This window comes from Amblyomma mixtum, chromosome 1 (assembly GCF_055824585.1).
Source record: "Amblyomma mixtum isolate Tamu chromosome 1, ASM5582458v1, whole genome shotgun sequence".
Lineage (NCBI taxonomy): Eukaryota > Metazoa > Arthropoda > Arachnida > Ixodida > Ixodidae > Amblyomma > Amblyomma mixtum.
In genome coordinates, this window is record NC_143012.1 from 69,654,752 (window position 1) to 69,671,401 (window position 16,650).

The 16,650-nt window shown below is 46.1% G+C and overlaps 1 protein-coding gene across 1 annotated transcript in view; it reads right to left on the reverse strand.

Moving 5' to 3' along the window:
* LOC149366670 (flap endonuclease GEN homolog 1-like) overlaps nt 1–16,650 on the reverse strand; it is a 517,650-nt gene that overhangs the window by 258,323 nt on the left and 242,677 nt on the right. The gene's annotated exons all lie outside the window — the stretch shown is intronic.

A 16,650-nucleotide genomic window follows, 5' to 3' on the forward strand; every position in this document is an offset into this window, starting at 1 on the left:
CATCCTTCAGGCACTACTAACGTTATCTCTAGCGTTCCCCAAGGTTCCGTTCTTGGCCCACTTCTTTTTCTAATCTTCATTAATGACCTTCCTTCCGGTGTTTCATCCACTATTCGGCTTTTTGCGGATGATTGCATCCTTTATCGTCGCAATGTCACTAACAGGGATCAACTATCGCTTCAGAATGACTTACACATAATAGAACGGTGGTGTTCCGACTGGCTTATGCAGCTGAATGTCTCAAAGTGCCAATTCATGCAAGTATCGCGAAAACGTTCCAACATCAGATCTGCATATTCACTCCTGTCAAACACGGTAACCCAAGTCCAATCATATCGGTACCTTGGAATCACTATCTCCAGCAAATTAACCTGGTCGGAACACATCTTATATCTAGCATCTAGAGCATCAAAATCACTTGGCCTCATCCGAAGATCCCTGTACCTAGCCCCTCCTTCTGTTCGAAAATTAGCATACGAAACATTCACTCGTACCATACTTGATTATGCAGCGGCTATATGGAATCCTCACCAAGCATACTTAATTAACACCTTAGAAGCCGTTCAAAACCGAGCAGCCCGTTTTATATCCTCAAATTACAATAGACACAGCAGTATCACCAGTATTAAATCTTCACTTAACATCCCTCCACTAGAGCTCCGACGGAAAATCGCACGACTCTGCCTCTTTCATAAGTTATATTACAATTTTCCTGATCTTCGTGACACATTATTACTAGCTCCCATCAGAACATCGCGCCGCCTGTTTAACCTCCTCAGCATTCAACGTATACATGGATCGACCTTGGCATTTAATAAATCTTTTCTTCCAACTGCAATAGAAAATTGGAACCTGCTACCCGACTACATTGTTAACGAGCGCGACGCTACTAAATTTCGACAGGCATTAATTAATCACTGTACTGAATAAAAGACACTGCTCAAACTTCACCCAGTTACACTTATTCTTTTTCTTGTTGTTGTTACCGCCTAATTCAGCCTTGCGCCCTTCATTATTGACCAACGTTGTATTGTGATGTATCGTTTTTCATTTTATTGTATTGCATTATGTTTTGTTGTATTGACGTATTATTCTCAGTTGCATTTGCTTTGTCCCCCACCCCCTTTATGTAATGCCTCAACAGAGGCCTTTAAGGGTAAAATAAATGATGATGATGATGATGATGATGATGCAGTGAAGGAAGTGTCACGTGTTACCAGAACGGATCGCATTGTCGTCTCCTTCATCCCCCACTCTGACTTCTCGGTCCAGGCCTCATTTGTGTACCTTCCAGGCCTCATTTTCAACACGAGTGCGCTGCTCGTAGCTTCGAGACGTGCTGCACGGAACTTCTATGTGGGCCTCTTTCGCGTGACGTAGCTCAAGGGGGAAGTAACAGCCCGCTGGCCTTATGTTGAGACCTGCCGTGCCCTCACCATGGCAGGTTGTTGTGTAGTGGTCTTTTTTTTTTATTTTGCATTGAATATGGAAGGTAAAAGAATTTTTCTACCCCGGCATCTGCTATCGCCGCTGGAAGCACCTGAGCTGGGGCAGCGGAAATGAAGGATAGCAGGCAGTGTGTAGGAGTGAAAGGAAAGGGGTGAGGGGATAGCAGAAAGACAGGCATTGCGAGTTTCCGTCGGCGTACCATGGCGGACAAAGACGCTGGGGAGGCCGGCAGCAGACTGAAAGAGCGCGCGCTCATGGAGGAAGGAAAAAATGCGTGCGCTTTTCTGTCACGTGACTTTGCGTATTGGACAAAAATAAAATTATTGCCCACATATATTTTTGTCAATGTTTTTATTGTGTTTTATCTTGTGTGGAGCCTTAGGAACGTTGTTCTACGCGTTAATTAACGCAAAATGACTGAACGCTGAAGTGGCAGCAGTCGAGCAACAGTGAAAACGCGCCGCTCCGACGCCGAGTCGCTTCGTGCGGTTTGCGACAGCGGTGGGCGACGGCGTCGTCATCGCGCGACGCATCGCGAAGGAATATCGCCTCATGCGGTTACCGCTTAACACATGTACTAAGCTGAACACGCGCACGACACAACGCTCAGTGCATCTCCCGGTGCGCTTTCTTCGGGTCCCAGCCTCTCAACCAGGGTGTCGAACCGGAACTGAACCCGAAACCGGAACCGAACCCGAATTTTCGCCCGGAACCGGAACCAAACCGAACCCATATTTTTTTCGCCATCTTGGAACTGAACCCGAACCGGAACGATTCAAAGGAACCGTTCCGAACCGGTTCGGGACCCGGTTCAGCCCCACTTTTTTTGCATCCCGGCATACGTCTTGTTTTCCGACAAAATGATATGATCTATCGCATAGACTTACCCACCAGTAGCTGTCTGCGCTGGGAAGTGCTAAAATGGTACCCAGTATATGCGACAGCAAACTTACAGGAGGTCTGGTGCCTGGGAAGAAGCCTAATTGTCGCTTCTCTAATGTGCTGCCGCCAATTCTAAACACTTGTGCGTCAGGTTTATGTGAAATCTTGAGTTATTACTCCTCCCTTTTACATATTTACGTAAATATTTAATCAAAGTGTTAGGACTGCTCTAACTCAGTAAAGTACTAAAGACACGAAACTTTTTCTTGCGTGCTTTCTTCTTTCAAACGATGGGTTAGACGTTGGTGTACATGGAGCACCGCGTGATATTCATCAACACCTAATAAATAATTTGTGCTTGAATTTCTTCTTGATCCTGTTTCGGTTTCACCAACATAACAATGGTTGTGACGTGTAGTGGAAATTAGGTCGCGTGAGGTGTTATAAACGGCAATATAACTGCTGATACGTCGTTCGCTGTAATTATAGGTCTTGAAGTCGGCTGATATAAGGGCTACAGTGAGTAAAAACAACGTATCAGCGTTTGTATTAGTTTTCCCGTGCCTCACGTGACCTAATGTTGAACTCACGTCAAAGCCATCATTCGGTTGATGAAACCGACACAGCATGGGAAAAAAAATTATTTTCTAAATTATTTAGCGGCAGTAGGCGAATACCACACGGTGATCCATCTATTCTAATATCTATGGCGTCATTTGAAAGGAGACTTCCAAGTAAAGTTTGCGAAGTCCTTTTGGCCTAGCATTTGAAACGATGACGTAATCACCAATTAAAATTGCGACGGCCTTCAAACTTCTCCGCAGCGCACAACGCTAAGTGGGGGGACGCATGATGACGTCATCGAACGTATCCGTACATTTTCAACGCGTAAACGCCTGCTTTGAAGGAAAAAAAACAACGGAACCGAAGTCAAAGCCCGCTGAACGTTGTTTGGAAGCGTCCAACGAGGCGCGGCAGGGCGTGGTTGACGGCAGCAGTAATTTAAAATCATACCTTCCATGACATCACACTGAACTTCCCCGCACTTCTTAGTTGCTTTGAGGAGAAGTGCAAAATTTAATCGTCGATTACGTCACTGTTTTAAATGGTAGTTCAAAAAACTTAGTATCCTTTACCTACAGCCTGTATGGATTTCAATCCTTCAGTATCGCGAAATCTCGAAAGGTGGGGCAGTTGCTCTTTAACTTGCACTGACATCGCGCAGCATACGGTGCCTTTTGCGTTTCGCCTCCATCGAAACATGGCCGCCGGGGACGAGCTCGAACCAGGGTACATCAATAAGTAACCGAGCGCCCTAACCACTGAGCAACCGCAGTGGGTAGTGCAACATTTTTTACTTTGTAGGCGCTCATTGTCTTAGACAGCAGGTTCTAAATAAAACCCCTCACGATGAGCCTGTAGGGAAATAAAGAAAAAAAATGGCTCAATGGCTGTGGAGCTCGGCTGCCGATTCCAAAAATACAAAAACCAGCCTGGTCTGTCGCGCGTCGAAAATCCCCAGCTGGTCTCCGTTAATCTGGAGCCCTCCACTACACCGTCTGTCATATAGACCCAATGTCAACTCGACACGTTAAACCTGAGATATTACTACTAGTATTACCAAAAGAAGGATGTATAAATTGGTGCAGCTTTTTTTTCTTTAGAATCCGCATATTCTCGTTTGCGCGCGACGGAAATAAGCAACGAAAGGCGGGTTTTTGGCAACGGTGGAGATGTACTAAAAAGGAAAAAAATTAAATACCAATTACACAAAAGGGCAATGCGGAAATACATGCGCTCGCTGGCATGCGATAGTGATTACGCCCAAAAAGATGCTACTGCGATGCAATGTAACTACGATGAAGTGATTTCGTTATGCCGATTCGCTGAAATGTTCTGCTTCTAAGAAAAAATTTCTGCCAGTCGCCAGGGTGCGGCTCCATGCGCTGTTCTCGCACTGCTCGATCTTGAATTCTCTGGCGACTTATATCTACTTTTCGCAGTCATATTTCCCGTTCTTATTGCCTGACGCGACAGGCTTATGATTGTTAGTGGGTTTTTTTCTTAGAACGCTTGGGCGATTGAATACGTTCAGCCTTCACAACAATCTGCCTCGGCTATATAGGGTACAGGTGGGTATTGGGGGGTGGTGAGATGGGTGAAAGTTTTTGAAGGTGCATTTTTACCAGTGAATGCCCTGATGTTTCGTCCACCGGAGTGTGCATGAAGGATGGAGGCTGCACGCACGCAACGCGGTTATTTTTGGGAAATCAGGCTATACTGCTAACGCAGTAAAAAGAACAACTAAAAGAGTATGCATAGTCTTACCTCTGACTTACCTCTAGTCTTACCTCTGAGTGGGATTCGTACTAATGGCGGCGCAACAGAAAACTCTCTCTACAGATGCTTTAGGCTATTCGGCTATCTTGTAGGCTTCTTTTTATGGTTGTTGCACGGAATATTTGGAACCTCTCTGACCCTCCTTATGCCTTACTTGACAGCGTCAAATTCAGCGATCTCGTCATAAGGCCTCACGTCACCATAACTCCCTGCGTCCGCCCGCACGTGAAAATTCCAGACGGTGCACACGCCATGAAAGGGGAACTAGTCAGGAGGTTGAACTTGCGCAGCATATTCCTCCTGCGTTGAAGTGCACTGTGTTTGAACAGTGACCTCGTGGAACGCGGCGGTTCTGCGTCCTATGAACACGAAGAGTTCGCACGGAATTCAAGTTTTTCATCGCAGACATAAATGTTATAATGAAATGTATGATGTCAATGGGTTTTTTAAGAGACTGCTTAAGTATGTTCTAAAGGATACAGCATCATGACAAAAATGTCATTTTATTGCTGAAATTGTTTCTCGTTGCTCGCGCAGGTTGAAATGCACTGACTACGGCACAAACGCCCCTTTGGTGCGAAGGTAGTTAGTCCAAACATGTAAGGTCCATGTCTGAAGGGGGAAAAAGGGTTTTGTGGCCGATTAAAACTAAGTCAAGCCCACTTATAGCGAACCTGACGGTCCCGCAGGTTCCATTCGTTATATCTGATGTTCGTAACAAGTGGATTCTTCTTACAACAGCCAAAAATACTAAGGCCGCTAAAAGTGGCAATTATTTCTTACAAAGCTGCGTTATGCGTGCCTACTTGTGCAAAGCAGAGCCTGCCGCTGCTCTTTCAAGGCTATCTAGGGCGGTCATTTAATCCTCCTCGAGACCTTGCTGCCAACTATCAAATTTAGGGACGGGGTATAAGTAATCATGGATGAAGTGAAGAGCTCGCACTTGGTGTTCAACGTCTCCGTCAGAGCAGGCGCTACTGCGATTTTGTGGTCCGCAGGAACGTAGTTATCCGAGGAAACATCTGGTCGGCTATGGATCAACGAAGCGTTGCCAGAAATCTGCAATCATCTGGTCACGCGTGTTTTAGAGCTTCTTCTGTCGTTACTGGGCTGATGCAGCGACGAAGTAGTGCAGCGCTTGTGGCGCAGAATGCATCCGTTGCCCTGTCAGCTATATGACAATGTCTGCACGCTGCAGCGGCGCCAAAGTTTGAGACGACTGGGCAGGCTACGCATACCACGTGACTGGGATGGCCCGCAAGGATTTCAAAAATTATCTAATCGCTGTGTTTAGTTGATCCGCGAGATTTGTCAGTAGCTTCGCTTTTGACGATGCCCCTGTCTCACGCGCACGGCGCTTCTTCTACTCAGGATGCTTTGCCGAGCCGGCGAACGCGTAGGCAATGATTGCCCTCGTTGGCCATCGACGCGGGTTTGGCCGGCGGTTACTTACTATTTCAATAGAGAATTATAGCATATCGTTACCATGTTTACATTAGCATTTACAGTGTTACCGGACGCCGGACCTTCCGGTTAGCGCTGCGCACAGCAGTGCCGCTTTTTAATTCAATTTCTGGGCTGACATGACCGGGGCTGAAGGTTGAGAGGCGCTATTTCATCTGCGTGGTTACCGGAAGGACGACCTCCACAACCTCGGGGTAGTTCACCACGCCACCTCGTTCGCTATAACGGAGTGGTGTGGCCAGAGTTGTTCGCTGTATCTGCGACGAATTTCTGTTGCCCTTATGCATATTTTCACGGTAGCACCACACCCGTTCGAAATAAGCGAGCGTTCGTTATATCTGTGGCCATTAAAGTGGGCTCCACTGTACATCCGCTGACGTCGCTTTAATACACTAGTATCAAGAAAGTTAAGGTAAGGCTGTAGATGTATGGGTACAGGAAGTAATGACCGATCGCAACATTTGTCATCTGCCTTGTGGAGAGGCCGTACAGGTAAGTAAAAGCCAAGAGTGAGAAAACAGAATGAATCAGCACTCGCGAGCATGTCCAGAAAAGACAGGCAAGCACTTACTAACCAAATAAGCATAGCTGCCAGAAAGGGGTTGTTTTTAGTTTTGGAAATAAATATATGAAACAAGTTGGTGGACAAATAGTGCACGCCAGATTAACGCCATATGTATCACTCTATCAAGGGCGCAAAAAATTCTGTGGACGCAAAGGTTGCCTTTTGATAGCGCCCCAGGAAGAGTCCCAAACATTGTATCACGAACAAATTTCGTACTTTACTATAGTGAGAAGTCACGATTAGCTGAGTTTTTGAAGATACTGAGCTATAGGGGTTCAGGATATATAACGTCAGTCACAAAGGCGATGTCGAATAGGTGATTTAAATAAAATATGTTTGGTAAGTTATTTATTTTAGGGAGAGCCAGTGCTCCCACGAGGCTCTCGTTAGGTGGTCGATGGGCGATGGAGGGATTCTCGAACATTTTCTTACCATGTAGTAAAGGAGGGGGGACTGGCAAGTCGGTTTCGATGTGACGGAAAGGTATCTGTCTGTATGTATACGTGCCGATACATGACAGTTTCATTTCTCAGTAGTGCGCGGGAACGTAGCGGGCGCGTGCGGCGGCAATTTTGGGGCCCCGTAAATACACTGCGTACTTACGGGGCCGTAAGTACACTGCGTACGAGACCTATTACTCGCGCTACGGGGTCGCCCAAACAGCTCAAGCAGGAGGGTCTTGTAGATTCAAAATGTATCGGCTTTTCGTCCTGCACCTCATAAGGTGGATAATAGCGTATATACACAGCCGATTTTCATTTATTTCGAGTTCATTTTATTTTGCGGCTCTTACCGTAAATTCGTCTTTTTCTGCGGACAATAAATAAAATTGTTTGGTTTTTGGTTTTGTGGGGTTTAACGTCCCAAAGCGACTAAGGCTATGAGAGACGCCGTAGTGAAGGGCTCCGGAAATTTCGACCACCTGGGGTTCTTTAACGTGCACTGACATCGCACAGTACACGGGCCTCAAGAATTTCTCCTCCAAAGAAATTCTAGCCGCCGCGGCCGGGATCGAACCCGCGTCTTTTGGGTCAGCAGCCGAGCACCATAGCCACTTAGCCACCGCGGCGGCAATAAATAAAATTGGTAAAGTGAGAACATCTCGCATTGAACAATTTTTTCGTGTCAAGTAACGCAGTAAACACGACAAAAGGAAGAAAGGAGATGACACGAGCGCTGACTAACAACTGGTTATTTTATTCTGGAAAAAGTATATAAAGGCACAGGGCGCAGGAAACAACCCCCCCCCCAAAAAAAAAAAAAAACAAAAAAAAACAAAGGTTAAAACTTAAAAACCACACTGCATATGCACATCACAGTCGAGTCGTGACGTCTTTTTCAACGCAATTCGAAGAGTATCTTCGATTGTAGACGGCACTCCCCCAACTCCTGGACCTCACACAATGCAAGAAAGCCCGACTCCTTAACTACCAAACTGATAGATGGTGTGGCAACACGCTCATCTGCTTCCCCACTTAGAAAGACAAATCTCCTGTTTAATCACACTGATCGAATTTTTAGGGAGATGGTGGAGGCCTTTATGATCATGAAGGATGCAGATGATTCACTTGGCACATAGCGCTAAAAAGACACGGACACACAGAAAAACACACAGGACGGGCGATAGCGCCCGTCCTGTGTCTCTCTTGTGTCCATGTCTTTTTAGCGCTATGTGGCATGTCAACCATCACCAACACGCCCAAGCTTCTAATCTGACTATACTGATACAGATGAGCGTGTTGCTTCACCATGCATCAATTTCGTAGATAATGAGCCAGGCTTTCTGGAATATAGCCTTCGAATTTCATTGAAAAAGATTTCATGACTCGACTACGATGTGCATGCGCAGTATGTTTTTTAGTTTTAATTTTTGCTCTTTTGTTTTTTTTTATTGTTCCCTGTGTCCTGCGCCTTCATATGCTTTTCCGAGAATGTAATAACCAGTTTTTAGTCGGCGTCTGTGCCGTCTCCAGACTTCCGTTTGTCCTGTTTCCTACGCTGCTTAAGCAACCGTTACCAACGAGCCCACTTTTATGTTCTCGTAAACAAATCTTTCCATTTTTTTATTTTGTATAGCGATGTGCAAGAAAAAGGAAAACGCATATCACTGAAACCCATCTGCGTTGTAACTTTTTTTGTCCTGAACCCGTTTGAACCCGTTTGAACCGGTTCGAGACGGTCCGAACCGGTTCGAACCGGAACGGAATGGCCCTTTGGAGCCGAATCCGGAACTGAACCCGAAAGGCGTGAACCCGAACCCGAACCGAACCCGAAAAAATACCGGTTCGACACCCTGCTCTCAACAGCGCAGCAAAATAAAGACGCAGACAGAAGAAATTACGAGACGGGACAACGAATATTGAACAATAAACTAGCCGGAACTTCAATACGTTACATAACTGTTCTGTGACTGCTCTCTGCATCCCACAACGGCCTTACATTCATAACTCGCTGACTTCAACGAGAACGGCAGGCAGCAGTCTGGCGACAATGCTTCTGTTGTGGAATATGGCGGACGTAGTGCAACCACCGTGACTGCGGGGCTTTATCGTGAAATTCTGGTCACCGCAACTGCAGCGAAGACGTCACCGGCAGTGATAAATTGCAAGCATAAGATCTTCGCCACACTTCGTCAGGTTCTTCCGGAGATCTTCTTTCGTGCCTGCCATCCGGAGGCCAGGCTTGCTACCCGTAGATCGTAGCGTCCCAGCACTGATTATTATAGCTGCCCCGTTTTTAAAGGACGAAACTGAGTAGACGCTGTATTCGGTGTTCACATTTCGCAGGGATCGTTAAAAAGGCCTCGCCTTTTGTTACTACCTGGTTGCTCCGACAGCGCCGTGGCTGCCTGGTCGATGTTATGCTCACAGGTCGCCTCGTTGCGCTCTTATCGGGTGACAGCGGAACCCGTTTTTGAGGAAAATCGGCTTGTGTGGAATCCCATTATCTCTGATCGGCGGGTATTGGCGATAGCCTTGTTGCATTGTTTTGCGCTGTGGTGCTATGCCAGCTGTCGCGATCGGATGCTGCCGTCAGCTAACTGCTCGCACAATTTGGCGCAATTAACTCCCTTTCTAGACTGGAGTAAATGCTGGTAAATCCTTATTTTTACTCCCTTATTCCCTCATGGGAGTAAAATGGAGGACAGTCCACCTTTTTACTCCCCACTCATGGAGTAAATGTTTTCACAAATGGAGTAAAAAGGGTTGGCCGCCACCATTTTTACTCCCTTTTGGGTATATTTTTGTTTACAGTGCAGTCTAGAAAGGGAGTTAATTGTGCCAAATAATCCACCAGTGCCGAAATGGAGTAAAATAAACACACCATTTTGTGCAATCCGCCCCGCCGCCTAGCGTCTCGTCTGCTTTTAGTCAGTTGTCGGATAACGGCGGTGAGTGACGACCGCTTGGTTACCATCATCGCTGGATCTCTGCTGACTTCTGCTCTTTCACGGGCGCCTGCCACGGTACAAGATATCGACTTGTCGCCGTTTTCCGCTGCAGTACGTTACATAATTCAATTGCTCCTGTGAACCCTCCAGTGCTCTAACGATACCTGACTTTCCTTTGTTTGTGTCGCCACTCCGTTACAGGCCTAATTCTCACAGGCTTTTTACAGTGTGGTTCTCGCAATGTATTGCAGCAGATTATGTGTTGCATGTACATGGAACTGTGATAGAACATAGTGTCAACGCTGAGCTCTTGATTGAGCTCATGAGGCCACATTTTTTCTCAGTCATATTGAAAAGCCAAGCCTTAATGAAGTGAATATGAAAGCAACACTGCCATTACAAACTACCATAAGGTGTATTTTCATCTTTTCTGGTCTGGTTTTGGGTCAAATATAGCGTGGTGCATAACCGTGACTCAGCGGCTCCTTTTCAGTTTTCAAGCTACTGATTATAATGTTACATCCTTTTATCTACGAACATGGCCAACGAAACGAGCTCGTACAGCAAAAGGAGACGACAAGCAGACGACGCCTGCCGCGTACGCCGCCACTGGGCTAGCAGACGGCGGAAAGAATGCGTGACGCGGGGTCACATTAGAGCAGCGCAGTTTCCCAAGTTAGGTTGCCGGCGGGCCGCAGAGCTACTGCCCGTTTCCGCCGCTGTCACTGCTGTAAGAATGAGCCTGAATGAGGATAAATAAACATGACGCCATTTTTGGGCTCCATCTGTGTGGGTAGTAAAATATTTACTCCCTTTTCACTCCAAAGTAACTCCATTTATACTCCAAAATAACTCCCTTATATAAGGGAGTAAAAAAACTCCTTTTGTGTGTGCGTTAGAGGACAAGCCATTTACTCCCTTTTGGGTGTTTTTTTGCTAACAGTGTAGCTATCCGTGCTGCCGTCTACTTAATTTCAAGTCTTTCCGTTACCCTCTGAAACACAGCCCCACAGGGGAGCACTGGCAGTATACAACTATTATGTACTCTCCTCGTGAAGGGTCTTGGCAGATGGTAACGCTTTGCACTGTTTCGGGTTCTTCAAAAATATTTAATCTGAAAGGGCTCTATGAAAAGGCTACAAAGCGCTCCTATTTTCAGGCTACTCATTCTTCAACATCCGACGATGGTTCTGTCTTCGCGGTCGCCTGCCACTAAAAGCATTTGACAGCTGCACAGTTTTCTCGTTGGGGAAGCCGCACCACTCCTCCATTTACGCTAATACGAGTCCATACACCCTGTTACTCTGTGTGGCTTTTTGAGCTTGCAACACACCACTGCGAGGCGATTGCACCGACTGCTCAGCCTTGAGGGACGATGGGTTCAGTGTGCTTTTGATTCGAACGCAATTAATCGCCGGCCACAGCTAGTGGCCAGTAGCGCATGTCGCTTAGTCACGTGTTGCACAATTCACTGCAGCGAATACGAGTCGATGTCGTATCGAGCAAAGTGCATTGGATGTCAAGCCCTGACGTGTACTAGCGTAGCGGATTATGCAGCGCAAGAGACCGCATGGCGCATACTACCGGCAACAAAGGCGGGCAGTTAGCTATGGGTTAGCTGCATCGAATGCAGAGCAAACACAGCATACCCCATGAGCTCGACAGCCGGTGTAATCGTCTCGCATAGGTGTGTTCAAAGCGCACAAAGCCACATCAAGCAACTATACCGACGCATATACGCGCAGCACATAATGCAACGCTAAACAGGCCATGTGGCGTGAGCTATCGGCAAACCACTGCAAGCAGATAGTGATGAAAAACATGGGCGCAGACAGCAGTGCACAAGTCCATCGAATAATAATTTTAGGTTATTAAAGCGAAAGCATTACTTGGCTAAGTCGATAGTTTCGTGTCCGCAAAACGTGTCGGCGGCGTTTCCTCAATTTGTGTGAGAGTTAAGCGAAAAAGAATGACTGTGCGTGATCGAGGATGATGTGAGGATGATGCACGTCAAAATGTGGTCGCTGTGGAATAATTAGTTAATTAATTAAAGCCAAAAATGTCCAAAAGGCGTCAAAATAGTATCGGACGTCGATATAGTGCGAGGACGTGACAACAGTACGAGGCGTCAAAATTGTGGAGGGAAAACACAACCAAGTGACATAGGATGATAAAATAACGTTGTGCACCAAATTTGATTGATCTGGAGTAAATAATTAATCAGAAGACAAAAGATCACTTAGACGTCAAAATAGCCCCGGACGTGCATGTAGTGCGAGAACGTGAAAATAGCGATAGACGTTAAAATTGGAAGTAAAAAGAGAGGCAAACAGTCAAAAGTGAAGCAAAGAGAGGCGACGAGTGCGAAGGAGGCATCAATGCTTTCGCTTTCCCCCAATGCGGGTCGCCGCAGTGGTCTGTTAACTAGGGGTGTGCGAATATCAATTTTTTCGAATACGAATCGAATACGAATACTTGGTTCCGAATATCGAATCGAATATCGAATAATCAAGGACATACGCATTTAACCCCTACAAAACATTTATATGAGCGCCAAGAACATCACAGTTCAACTATCAGTGATGAAATGAGCACAAAAGGTCTGTGTGGCTGCATAAAAAGTATCAAAGTCTCGAACATTGTTCTTAGAAGAGTGGAAATATCAGAGAAGATCGCTAGTACACCGCATTGATCAAGGCTAGCTTGCCAAAAGCACAAAAGCGCGTTGCTGGGATGAACATAAAAGGCTGTCGTGAAGGAAAACCGGCTGCTCCACATGGTCAGGCAGAAGTAGTTCCCTTCTAGCTGAAACGACTTCTCCAGCCACAGAAAATGCCCTCTCAATTGGCACTGAACTGGCTCGTATTGCGAAGTATTTCGTGCACAACTCTAACTATACCAGCTTCGCAGGTATAGCCACAAAGAAGCTCACCAGTGCAGTCATCTACTGCGTGGCCCAACGTTACGCTATATAGTTACGCATTGCTCTGGGCGCCGCCATGTTGTTATGTTTCTGTCGATGCTCGCCGGTGCTCGCAATAGAATATTCGGCTAGATACGAATGTTCGCGTCGTGTCGAATATTCGAAACAACACGAATACCTGGATTTCGAATCGAATACGAATACTAAAAATATAATATTCGAATTATATTCGAAAATTCCGAATATTCGCACACCCCTACCGTTTACATTTTTTCACGGCGTTCGCGTCGAAACGGATACACTGTGAACATAGACAGGTCAGCTAGTCAGTGACTCAATGCAGAGTGCATTTTGCCACCGCAGAAATCACCGTGCACTATGTCTAGGGGTAACAAAACAAACACGACAGCGCGCATCCCTTCCGTTTCTTCTCGCCTTAGAGCTAGCCGGTTAATTTGCGCGGTGGCAAATTGCACGCATTCCTGCGCAGCATTACGGGTCTTACCTGAAAACGAAGACTCGACGCCTTCCAGTAACCGCCTTCTTCTTTTGTAACGCGCTTCCGGTAAGATAAATGACGCAGCGGCTTCAATCGTTGAAGCCCAACGTGCCGTCAAGACGAAAAGCCAGCACGCTTCCCGGCGCGGTCACTTTTTCACAAAGGGCTGGAAGTTGTACTATGCAAGCGGGTCCAAAAGCTACGATCATCAGTCAACCCGAGCACGAGTTTGAAGCATCGATCTTGGAAACAATAACACACAACCCATGCCCGAACGACCGAGCACACACGACAAAACGGACGGCGTGGTGTGCGTATAGTGCCCGGATTTTTTTTTTCGTCTTGTCATGTGACCTGCCAGTCTGCGCGCTTGATTTGAACGGCGTTAGGAAGTCCGCGAGGCGCGGGCGCAAGGTACAGTCTTTGTCAAACGTTTAGAGCCCAGGGGGTTTGCTTCTAAGCCTCGCAGTGGGTCTCCTGAAGCGTTCGTGGCAGCCTTACCCATTGGAGGAGGCAGGACCAGAAATCATCTTACCTTCAGCAAATTTGGAGCGCTGGAGATGCATTACGAACCAGACGCTTGAGAAGCAAACCCCCTGGGTTCCAAACTTTTCACAAAGGCTGTGCATGTTACAATAAGCTGAATATTGGTCTCTCAATAGAGGTGTCGAATATTGGTCGCACAAGGCATTTTAACAGCATGTATATTTCTACTCCATGCACCAATCAAAATAATGCCATTTTATTTCGTGAGCTTGCCTCCTTTTTGATGTATTAGTCTTCGGTTACATTTCTGTACATATGTGTGAATGCTGCCTATATGAGCAAATGAACCACTCCTGTAAAAATCCCTAATGGGATTGACAGTGTCTCCAAATAAAATAAATACCAGGTGTTTCAGGGAAAACTTCGAAAATTTTCAAGAATAGGTTTTTTTTGGGTACAAATATGACTTTTGCGGCAGTGTCGGTGTACACCGGAAAGCCGGTTAATTGTCTTTATTAAGCTGGTAAACTAAATTATGATGACTAACTTCTTGACTATCAGAGATAGGCAACTGCATGGTTGCAATTAGAGATTTGTAGTCGGTCGTTAGTAATAGCACAGTTCTAAGGACTATGGTAATTCATATCAGTTTTTAGAATTTCGAAAACGCGATTACCCTCGCCCCTGTGGCTCGACAAAATACATGCGCTTTCGAAAGCATGTAGGCAAAGCATTCACTTCAGCGCCACGGGTAATCGCGCTTTCGAAATTCTAAAAGCTGATATAGCTATTACTAACGGCTGGCTACAAATCTCTAAATGCAACTATAGGCGTCTAACTCTACTAGTTAAAAGGTTATTAAAATTTAGTAAACCAGCTTACTACTTAAGACGATTGACCGGTTCTCTGGTGTACGCCAACACTGGTAATACTATGCCGCACAAACCATATTTTTACCCCAAAAAGCCTATTTTTCAAATTTTTTTTTTGAAGTGTTCGCAGAAACACCCAGGGCTGCACCTCCACACCGTTACATGTGCTCTCACATTTATTAATCAGTAACACAAGTTAGCTCTCTGCTACGTTGTGCAATTTAATTCCAACATGAGAAAGTTTCACGCCTCCATTTCTCTTGGTACCAAAAAAGAATTTCAGTTATACGTTAGATTTTGCATTGACAAGTGACCTCATGAACAGTATTTTTCGAGTCATTACCTACAACCAACTCAACATCGTGACCTCTCCCATAGCCGATATAATATGAATAAAATCTGTTCAGCTGAAATGGGAATCGTTTAAGCTGTGGTTGTGGTTGGTTCCATAATCAGTGAGAAATCGGCTGTAAATTTAACTTTTGTTGATTGAGTTTAATTAAGCTACAGTCAGTTAACTTTATATCATCATCATCATCATTTATTGAACCCTTAAAGATCCCGTCTGGGACATTACATGGGGGGGGGGGGAGATAGTGGTGTGAAGCGGCCATACAAAAGCGCTTGAACATAAAAAACATAACAAAAATAACAAGGATTACAAGTTCGACGGGAAATTAAAGTCAAGTAATCCAAATAATATAGAAAATATATGGAAAAGCAGGCCATATGGAAAAGCAGGCAATATATGAAAAGCAGACCATATATTAGGCCATATCAGTCAAGAACATATTAACTTCTTAGTGACTCGTGAGAAATCGGGTGTAAATAGATTTTTTGCTGCTTGAGTTTTAATTCACTTGTAGTCAATTCAATTTATATTGGGTCGTATCAGTCAAGAACGTAATGACTTTTTATGGACCAAGCTCATAAGGATTTGGGTATTAATATACCTTTTTAGACTTCACATATACTCCATAAATAGTTAATTGCATCTCAGTGCGCATTTTTGTAAGGAACCTGCAGCCCCACTTCGCTTTCTGACCCACACAGTTTGGATTTCGGCCCGGGCTGTCAGCGCAAGATATCGTACTGCAGCCCAAGGAAACACAACTGCACACACGGAAAAGAACACCTAACACACGAGCATTTTTAACCCTCAAATTCCCCCCCCCCCAAAAAAAAAAAAAAAATCTTTTGGCACTGTGGGACATGACCACGCTCTGCGAACACCGGCAGAAACGCATTGCGCGGTCAGAGCATGGAACTACTTCAAGGCATTTTCTTGCGAAAGCAACACTACACTATATAGGTGTGAGCGATTTTGCGGAGCCCCGGAGAGCCCCAACTGCGCATGCGCGAGGAGCGAGTGACGTCAGAGCAGCACGGAGCCGCCGCCGACTCCACTCAGAGGTGCCGTCGCCGCTGCTCCAGCAGCAGTGCATTCTCCGGGAGGAGTGACGTCACACAGCGCACAGCTACGGCGCTGGGGCCACCGCCGACTCGTCTGCTACGCGGGTGCCTCAGAGGTGCCGCCGCCGCTGCGATTGCCGCGCCGTTGCTTCCGCAATTCTACTAGGGATGGCCATTAGTCAAACCACAGCCAATCTTTTCACAGGATGCGCCGATAGACGCCCCGAGGAGCTGTAACTTCCTCTTTGCTGCTCAACATACCCCTGGCGCCGCTATCCGGTGAACCGAGAAATATACTTTAAGATTTACGCGGACGACATCAGCCTGCGGGTAGACAGTGGCTGTATCGGGGAGGCGGAAGACACA